The sequence below is a fragment of the Staurois parvus genome, unplaced genomic scaffold, assembly GCF_062004578.1.
Source record: "Staurois parvus isolate SC_StPar_1 unplaced genomic scaffold, SC_StPar_1.0 ptg000232l, whole genome shotgun sequence".
Lineage (NCBI taxonomy): Eukaryota > Metazoa > Chordata > Amphibia > Anura > Ranidae > Staurois > Staurois parvus.
In genome coordinates, this window is record NW_028318028.1 from 1,072,451 (window position 1) to 1,083,042 (window position 10,592).

Here is a 10,592-nt window from a genome sequence, read left to right on the forward strand (position 1 = left end):
GGGTAACATCGATCTGTCCGTGTCCCCTAATTGTCATCTTGTCACACAGGCTTCCAATAGAGACTACAAGTGGCCGTCTCAACACACATTACAGTCAGGTAAACATTAAGAAACCCACCCTGAAAATTGCCATCACACCAGTGCATGTAGACGAGAAACTGCAGAAAATCAGGAGCACTAAGATGTAACAAGAGGTAAAAAAAAAAGTTATAACAGCAATTTGTTTTGACAAAAAATACAACTGTCTATGATACAAAGTGCTTTAGCAAATTAAATATCATTCATTAAGGGCTCATATACACAGGGCGTTTGGAAAACTCTTCTGAACGATGGAAAACGTAGGTGCGTTTGCGTTTATAAGCATTTTTAAAAGCTAATCTCAGAAGGTCTTTCCAAATACCCAGAATGCACTGAAAAATAGTAAAAAAATAACTATTTCAGACATTATGAAAGGAATAGAGAGAGCAGAAGCAGAGAGAGCAGTATGTGTTGAGATGACCTGTCTTTTCTGGTTGTATTCACTGTGGATCCCAACATGAGCATAATGCGGAACGTTCTACCATTTTTTCCTTTACGCGAAACCTGGAACTGACTGCGCTGGTGTGTCGGGTCCATTTGAATACATGGAAAACGCTTTGCATGCATTTCTGATGATGAAAAAAGGCTCTGGACAACATCTGGAACAGTTAAAAAACACTTCTAAACGCAAACGCTTATATACGTGGATAAACGCATTTATAAGTGTTTGGAACGCCGGTAAAATCTACTCCTAAACGCAAGTTTGGTGCGTTAAAAAAACGACTGTAAACTCAACTGCCTGTCAACGACGATGTGTACATGGACACATAGGAAAACAATAGGGAGAGTTCAGGGGCTGCTGAAAAAAAACGCTCAACAGCTCCTGAACGTCAGTTTAGGAGCTGCAGTGTACATGAGCCCTTAGGGTTTACTTCTACGTAAATGATAATAAATCCACTTATTTAAAATTTGCTGACAGGCAAGGTTTTTATGATGGAACAGACTATCGATCTTTCTGCCATAAAGGCTTCTTCCTGCCTGTCAGCGATCATGTTCACCAAGCTGCACATGCGCAGTTCAGCAAACATGCACAGCAGATGATCTGTACCGTGGTGATGTGACTCCGGTATGCATGCATGGGAGTGACATCACTGCAGCTTGGCCATTCAAGAGCCCGAACGAAATGACCCCAGAAGGAAAACTGGGTGAAAATAGAAGCGCCTGAGCACTGGAGGGCTTCCTTTGCCAGGTAAGTCTTTCATAATGTGCGAGTATGTGGTGCATACGTGCACATTATCATGTCTTCAACCACCTCGGGGCCCTTTTTTGTATTTGTTTTTTTTTTGGCATTTACTACCGCTTTAAATAAGACTGATTTTAATCTAGTTCACAAGCCCTGAAGCTGTGATCCAGAGGAAGGATAACTAAAAAGTAATCCTTTCTGAGCCCCCCCCCCACCCCAAGATTTGTCGGATGAATTTCTTGGCTCCAAATATTGCTGTTTTAGCAGCAGGCATTCAAATGCTTTCCAGCGGTGTTCAGTTGGGTTGAGGTCAGGGCTCTGTGCAGTTCCTTAGCATCAAGACTGTCAAAGCTGTCTCTGCATAATTCATAATGTCTTACTGTACAAGTGATCAATCTAATAGCCATAATGAGACTGCAGGTAGGTGGAGCTGGGAACTCAGGAATTCCCTTTCCGAGGTTTACATTATACAGTAGTGGTAGTAATGTAATTTGGTACTGTAGCAACACAACAGATCATTATCTTCAATGACAACGAATGCATTGCAAGCAGATTACATTTGTTTTAAAGTAGTATTAAACCCAAAAGCAAACATTTATTATATCGCAGCTTACTAATTCTTAGAATAATGGCTGCATTAGTTTTCTTTCAGGATTTCTTGCCTCTATTTTCATCTTGTGATCTGACCAGTAAGTATGTTGTTTTTCAAAAGAACAAGCTCTTTAAAGATGTATCAGTTACAGGGATATGAAAAACCATTCAACCCTTGCAGGGGTGCTTACAAAGATCAGTTTTATTTATTCATTTTAAACCTTTATGATCAGTTTTATTTATGTTAAACCTTTAACCCAAAAGGGAACAAAACTGTTTGATGTAATTGCTTATAAAGTGTGAACTGGAGTGTGGATTTAATTTGTTAGTGTATTTAAATCTGCTAGTACATCTAACACTCCTTTCCCCCCAGACTGACAATGCTCCTGTCCACATGTGTCTCATGTGCTCCTTTATCCAGAGTAGGGACAATTAAATACATAAGGAATATTACTGGCCAGATCACCAGGTGAAAAAAAGAGGTAAAAAGCCTAAAAAAATGAAAAAAAAAAAAAATGGAACCACCACATCTGATGACTGGTTAGCTGCAATATAATACATTTTTGGTTTTGGGTTTAAATTCACTTTGGGTTTAATGCCACTCATTGTCCCTTTATCAAGTTTTATAAGACAACAAGCACAGCAAACAAATGTATATATTACACTTGAGCTGTGAATTCATACAAAGACCTGGCCTTCATCACTCCCAGGAAATAGGAAACTTTGGATGATTCAATTTACCAGCATCTAGATGTCAGTTTTGGGCGTACTACCCCTTTAAGAGAAACTTGCCATTTGTTATTCAGCAGCTTACATTTTTGCTTTATAGTTTATATTGACAGGTCGGTCATTTTTCATTCTACGTAGTTGGGGTAAGCAAAGCCTTGGGCAGATTCCTGTGATTCTTTATGACATAGTACACAAAATCTGGGTAGGGTCTTCTTGGAAAATGTACGCTGATGAAGAGACTCTTCAAGCTGCTTACTAGGCAGGAATGTTTGATGAATTCCAGCTTTTGTCCCAAATACTATAGGCCTGAGCTGTGGTTTCACAAGTATGTGCATTCTTTGAAGCAAAGTCAGCCTTTTAGGCACCTGACTAGTTATGTAAGAAAAAATAGCTATATATTTAAAAGTACTATTTTAAAACTGTTACATATAAAGGAAAATTACAGAAATCTAAATCTAGAATTATAGTATACTTTTCCTCAAATCTTATCCTTTGAAACTGATGAAGTAAACTTTTTCAAAGAGAGATAATGGTGCTGCCACCGGAAACCTCTGTCTAAAAATACTAGTTTTTAGGTCACTCTCCAGGAACTATTATGCAGGTTCAGAAATGTAGATTCCACAGACAAAAGGTGATTGTGCACTTCCAACCTTGTGACAACAGTTTGGGGAAGGCTCTTTCCCCTTTCAGCATGACTGTGCCCTTGTTCACAAAGCCAGATCTACAGTATAAAGACATGGTAAACATTAGGCATTACTTACATTACTGTTGTCCCCTCAAAGGAGGCCTAGTTGGCTTTAGTCAATTGTTGCATCTGTTGGGTGGTTAAGTGGTTCCCTTCTTTTTGTAGTTGTTCTTTTTTTTTTGTAGCTGATTAGCCTGCTGTTGGTTAGGATTTGCCGATAAAAGCTGTTTTACACGCTTTTTCCATTTTATTTAACAAAAGCGGTCTGTTCCCTAATGTGTTGCCTTCATCCAGGCACCAAGTTGTATGGAGGACAGGCTCAGCTGGTATCGGTGGTGGCAAATCATGCAAGACTCAGACACCTGGAAACAGTCCAAGCAGGTTTGTCCCTCACTTTTATTCAGCAAGACAGCAAACACAGTTCCAGTGTAGGAGGGTGATGTACAACAGGTACAAGCCATTTGCTCATCCCAGCCACTAACTAAACCCAGGTCAGTTCCTAACCAACCGGTTGCCCTTATTGGGTTCCCCAAAACAAACAGGCCTATCACAGCTGAGACAAATAAGAAGGTCATGCTTTCAGGTAAGATTTGGACCTAGAAATTGGTACTTAGTTTCATCAAAAGCTTTAGAAACCTTCTGGGTTTCAGGACCCGGGACAGAACTTATCATTTTGAGAAAACAAAAAAAACGGGATTTCGAATTGGAGTACAGCATAAGACAAAGGCCTGATATTCACTGACAAAGCTTTTGGGGACCCCCCCCCCGAGTTTTCTCCTATAACTGTAGTCAACTCCATGAACTCTCTGTTTTTTAGCAAGCAGTGCAGAGTAACACAGGGACAGGTGGCAGGGTGGCTTTTGTCTAGTACTGTACTCCCAGATGTAGAATTTACAGATAAGTCTAAATTCCTTTGTCTCCTAGAAGTCCGAGTATATATGTGTACCATGTTCTTCTGGGCCAGTTTGGTGCAATGAAAATCACTGGTTTCTTGCTTTTGCAGAATTTGCACTTGAGGAAAGGCATAGATTAGCCTAAATGGAGTCCAGGGAATTATCACAGCATCCAATGCCAGTATTAGAGGATCTGTGATCTTGGCCATAAACAGAGCTTGTTGTTGAACTCGGAGGCCAGAACATCCATGTCCATGTGTCAGGGAATGGGAAGATTGCCTCGGCGATCGAATCTGCACATGCGTAGAATCCTGACAAGACATACAGGCAGGCAGGCACTAGGACCCAGGCGCACCTGTCACCAATGACGGCACCGGGCAGGCACTAGGACCCAGGAGCACCTGTCAGGAGTCGGGCGGGCTATTTAAACCCAGCTCTTGCAATGCTCAAGTGCCATATGGTCTTACCTGTTTCCTGAAGTTCCTGTTTAGTAGATTGTCTTGTTGCCGACCCTGCCTGACCCTGATTTGCTGTCTGTCTCCTGTTCTGATCCCTGGCTTGTCTGACCATTCTCCTGCTTAACCCTGCACGTTCTGATCTCCTGTTAACGAACTGTATTTTATAGTCCTTTCAAGCCAAAAAAAGGTCTGGGACATCTGTAACCCAAAAGAAGGCAAGCTGTAACAGAAATTCCCCTATTTTTAGAAGTGAGGGCTCCCTTTCATTGGGAAGAGGGCTTAGGGGTAGACTTGGTGGATTTTGTGTTCCAAGTCCTGCACCTAAGGGAATGGTTGAATTTTAGCTTAGAAGTCAAGACCTGGGTAGAACGTTCAGGTGTTCTATGTTTATAGGAGGTAGAAGCCCTCAAGGAGGGGATTTTGAAACCTTCTGCTGTGGAAGAAGGACCTTACCTGCTATGCTATCTTTGATACATTTGTCAAGTGCCTTACCAAAAAGTCTTTGTCCTTCAAAGGACATAAATGAGGCATCTTTTGCAGACAGCTTCAATTTTGTAGGGTTTCAGCCACAAGCTCAGCTCTGCTCTCCACCCGCAGGAAAGTTTCCTTAACAGCTGCAGTAATATCTGCCCTAGACAGCACTAGATAGCCTGAAATAGTGCTAGAATCAGATGCAGAGACTGGTGTTAAAATAGGGTCCAGCTGGGGACAGGGAAGCATTGTAACTCTGAGTGGTCTGAGTATATTTCAGGCCTTAGGCAGAGCGTATGATTGCGCCTGGTTTACACCATTTCCATTCAGCCTTGTTCACATCATATGTGTAGAAAAACTGGTGGAAAAAACACACAGATTTTACTTGCAGAGACAAGAATTTACATCACTTTTCATGTGCATTACAGTGAGTTTTATACACATTGCAGATTCCTGCACAGGAAAAAAAATCAGCACAATACCAGTGTTATGGTGTAAACAGGGCACATAGAGAACAATGGTTTTCTTTATGCCCTTGCAGAAAAACTTACGTCCCTGCACATGGTGTGAATGAGGCCTTAGTGAAGGTAATTACTTCTGGGGTACTCACGAGTAGGGTGCACCAATGGGGTAAGTGTGTTCAAGAAAGAGAAAGCAGCAACCCAAGAGTGACTATCCTAAAGCAAAACAAAAAAAATGGTGTTGCGCTAATATCAATAGTACTAAGGACACAAAAATTCGAAGAGTGGGGAGACAGAAAAAATAACCCCAAAACAGAGGTGATAAGTATAAAGGCCTGAGGCCAGACTTAATTAGGTGCAATATGAACTGTGACAAAGACAACGTGAGTAATAATCAACTAGTGAACATAAATAATACATAAAAATGTAAAGGCCTGAACCCAGACCAAATGAAGTGCAATATAGATTGTGATGAAATACAATGTGAACAATAGTCACCAAGTGAACATAAATAATGTATTAAACATAATAGGACTAACACATCCTAAATAAAAGTGCACAAAAAACACAGTGCAAAGAAAACTGTGGCAAAATCAAATAGCAAAAAATATGTGCAAAACTAATCATACAAGGTGCATGAAACTATAAATGCATCATAAATAATACATAAAAATGTACAGGCCTGAAACCAGACCAAACTAAGTGCAATATGCATTGTGATGAAAACAACGTGCACAATAATCAACAAGTACACATAAATGATATATTCAACATAATCGGACTAACACGTCCTAAATAAAAGGGCACAAAAAGCTCCGTGCAAAGAAAACTGTGACAATCAAAAAGCAAAGAAATATGTGCTTGCTTCGGCAGCACATATACTAAAACTGGAACGATACAGAGAAGATTAGCATGGCCCCTGCGCAAGGATGACACGCAAATTTGTGAAGCGTTCCATATTTTTAAATCGCATCTTGCAAAATCCTTACAAAAATGTTTTTCACATGTTCTGTTCTTTGCAGAACACGCTAGATAAAAAAAAAAAAAAAGCAACGAAATATGTGTGCAAAACTAACCATACAAGGTGCATAAAACAAAAAATGCACTTTATAATCAGGATTGATGCCAGTGAAAAACAAACACACAGTGTAAATAAACGTGCGGCAATAAGCACAAAAAATAATTAAAGCAACATGAAATATAAAAAATAATGAGTGACCATCAAAATAAACATAAGTGATCATCAAATCGGCATAAAGTCCATGTAAATACCCCACCAACTCCAAACGAACAAAGAAACTTGGTGAAATTAATGATAAATCCGTTTCCGGCTGAAATGCCTCCTCACCTCCATGCCAAGACCCCAAGGGGCAACACAGCTTTCAGGCCTCACACTCCCAGGGCCCTTAATAGATATCCAAGATGATAGAATCACACCGATCACAGGAATATGGCTTTCTTCACCGTATAACTGTAATGATTTCAGTAGTGTTGAAACTGGTAATCCTTTTCACAGGAACATCAGCCAGCTCAGACGCACCCCAGAAGAAAAAGAGAGAGCACTCCCATAGCGTAGTAATTTTAAAGCCAAATCTTTAATGGAGAAATGCCAAATGAACACTTACAGACTCTGACAATGATGTAATGCGTGGGTCTGTTAGTGGAGCGTGGTGATGGTCGCCGCCATTTTGGTACACCCTGGAAGTATAAACCCATATCAATACATGTGTTTGAGGCCTAATTTCAACTGATGTGATGTAAGTGTTCATTTGGCATTTCTCCATTAAAGTTTTTGTTTTAAAATTACTACACTATGGGAGTGCTCTCTCTTTTTCCTCTGGGGTGCGTCTGAGCTGGCTGATGTTCCTGTGAAAAGGATTACCAGTTTCAACACTACTGAAATCATTATGGTAAGTGCCTGAGCAACATTACAGGTCATCTCCATGGATTGAGGTCCTGGTATGGCTCCCAAGATTTTACCGAGGGTGCACTGACCTGGATGCACTTCTTCTATTGTTGTATTACAAGGCAGCAAATGTAAAACTATAGGCAAAACATTTGATAGAGTAATGGAGAGTTATAATTCCTGACAGGTTCATTTGCCATCTGTATCCAAATGGCGAGATTTACCTTGACTTCCTGTCCCACAGCCAACACAGGAAGCAAGAGGAAATCTCTACAAATTAAGAGAATCCCTTGGAGCCCCTTAGGTCACCAAAACTAGCATCCTCATTGGAAGATTTTCCCCTTTATTACTTTTCAGGGGACAACCCAAACTTTGGGATTTTCTTTTACTTTCAATAATAATGGTAAACATGACAAATAGAGAGGGTGAATCTCCCTTAAAGGGGCACAGACAGCAATAAAAACTGACAGATGTTATAATCCCTCTCCTCAGCTAAAAAAAGTGTTGCCTTTAGTTATACTAAAGATTTTATTGAAGAATCTGAAATAAATTTATAAACATGTTAAGCTAACAGTAATTTCTCCATAAGTGAGAAGAGGTCCACCACCTTAGGACACTAGCAAAAAAACTGATGACTCTCTGAGTTGGGTGGGGTTATAGGGGGAAACTCAGGGGACATGTCCTCAAAACCAATGGTCAGTATCCAATCAAGTGAAGGTTGTAAAGGAAACTTGCAAATTCTGTAAACAATTGTATTCTATTTTGTATACTTTGCCTATGTATTGCACACTGCACTCATTGTGCACACGGCACTAATAACGTTGTCATTACATTTGCATTCTTTCAAATCCTGATTAGAAATTAGCCTGCCTATGTAACGCCCTTTGTTACCATAAATGTGTGATACATACCTAATCATGTGTATAAAAGACTTTCAATTGCACCAAATAAACAGGACATTTATTTGGAAAGAAGCTGGGTGTATCTTTTTGCGTCTGTTCCCTACTGCAGTAGTTACTGTTAATTTGGAGTCCCTAATCAATATGAGGATAGGAGTTGCTTATCGATAAAATTTCCAGAACAGTCTAAAACCCAGGGTTCAAAAATATCAAGCCTGTATCCTATAATGTAAGAGTAAGATGTTTGTTTTCTCCATGTTAGTCATAAACCTTGGAGGTCCTTATCATGTGTAGTTGAGAAACCTAGGTGACACAATCCTGCCAGCCAGAGCAGTACAGTATATATAACTGTATTTGTACATTTCTACCACTTTTGCTTAAACCCACCAATAAATGAAAATGTCTCATTCAATCAAACCAACCCCACCCTCATGCACCATAACTTACTGGGAGGTCTATGACCAAGAATATTCTGTTCAGTTGAACACTCCTCGTCATGTGACTGTAGAAGGTTGGGAAAGGAGACGTTTGGCACTGGCAGACTTTGCAGTTGCCGCATATTTCATAAGGAACTAATAAAAATCAAGTTTTTTTAGTCAGATCTGAATTCCTGCTCATGTCTATGGATAACTTAAAGTGGTCCTAAAACCTTCAGTGTGCAGCCCCCCCTCAGCCCCTCTCCCCCTTACATTTACCTGAGCCTGATCCCAATCCAGCGTTGTGCATGAAAGCAGAGGCTCTCCCAGGTCTCTGCCTCCTCATTGGCTGAGAAACAGCAGCAGGAGCCATTGACACCTGCTGCTGTCAATCACTGCCTGTGAGTTAGGAGCGGGTCCGAGACGCATTCTGTGAGTATCATAGATACACAGGAGCAAGCTCGCACAAGTGCCCCCAGAGCAAGCAGCTTACTATGTAGGCACTTAGCAGGGGGGAGGGGCCTGAAGTGCCAGTAGGGGACCTGAGAAGAGGAGGATAGGGACTGCTCTGCTTGAAACCATTACACAGAGCAGGTAAGTATAACATGTTTGTTATTTTAAAAAAAATTGGAACCTTTACAATCACTTTAAAGCAAGTTGCCATATGTTAAAAGATCTGCCCTTTTACAGAACAAGCAAACAAAAGAACAGAAAAACTGCTATAGATAGTGATGGAAAGTTCAACTTCAGTGCAAACTGTAAGGATGTATTGTGTAAATGTAATAATGAAAAAGAACAGTCTGTACAGAACAATGAGTAATGTGACATAAATAACCAAGATAAGACCAAACACTTGGTAATGTGATATGAAAACAGAGCAAAGATGACAATCTTATGTCTGATTTGATTGTTTTTTTAGGGCAGATATAAATCCAGACAATAAGCAGGATCAACAGATGAGCTGAAGTACAAGCATCACTACTTGAAAATGTAGGGTTTATGGCACCCCAGGATGGATAGATAGATAGATAGATAGATAGATAGATAGATAGATAGATAGATAGATAGATAGATAGATAGAGTAGCACTGACATATTAAACTGTCAATGCTGATGGCTTTTTTTTTTACAGGCTCCTCCCCTTTTCTAATGTGAATATGTTTGAAAATAAGATAAGCATGCGTGGAGCATGTGTTGTGCTAATAAGCTCTACAACTCTAAACAAGAAGAAGAGAAGATGATTATAACTTGCCTAAAAATAGTTTCATCAAGCTAGCATTATACCAGTAAAATTTTGTTCAAATGTTTATACGGAAATTCTGAAAAATCGTACCTAAGGGCACTCTTTCTTGCCATAAATGAGTCAACTAATTTGATTCAAAAGTCCTTAAAATTCTGTTCAGACCTGCTATTTGAATTAAATCTCAGACATATTAAACATTAAACAGGTTTCTTTTGTGCCTGGAACATGTGCATTACAAAATGTGTGTTTTTTTGTTTTTTTTTACCCAATGAAAAAAACATTCACAGTTCAAATTTTATTTGAGAAAAAAAATCTATCCAGTTCTTCTCATTACTACAGTTGAAAACAAATGTAAATTTTGACCCCAGTAACCAACAGTAATCAAACGAACATTCGGCCGAAAGTCAGACAAGGAGATAATTAGATGAAATAATTCCAGCATACACTTGCAATACCAGCTAATGAGTTGATGAGGTCGTAGTCGTAGCTTTTACAATACCTGCTGGGCAGCATGAACCAACACATATTTTGTCTATTTACTGACCAGGTAATGTCTCTTCAAACCACATATAATCAGGGC

General features: G+C 39.8%; 1 long non-coding RNA gene and 1 other non-coding gene across 2 annotated transcripts; both read left to right on the forward strand.

Moving 5' to 3' along the window:
• Positions 1 to 1,099: 1,099 nt before the first annotated feature.
• LOC149460226 (uncharacterized) lies at positions 1,100 to 10,214 on the forward strand. Its single transcript, XR_016313102.1, has 2 exons — positions 1,100 to 1,267; positions 9,902 to 10,214. It is a non-coding gene; the product is annotated as an uncharacterized LOC149460226 (long non-coding RNA).
• LOC149460227 (U6 spliceosomal RNA) lies at positions 6,407 to 6,513 on the forward strand. Its single transcript, XR_016313110.1, has one exon. It is a non-coding gene; the product is annotated as a U6 spliceosomal RNA (small nuclear RNA).
• Positions 10,215 to 10,592: the final 378 nt, after the last annotated feature.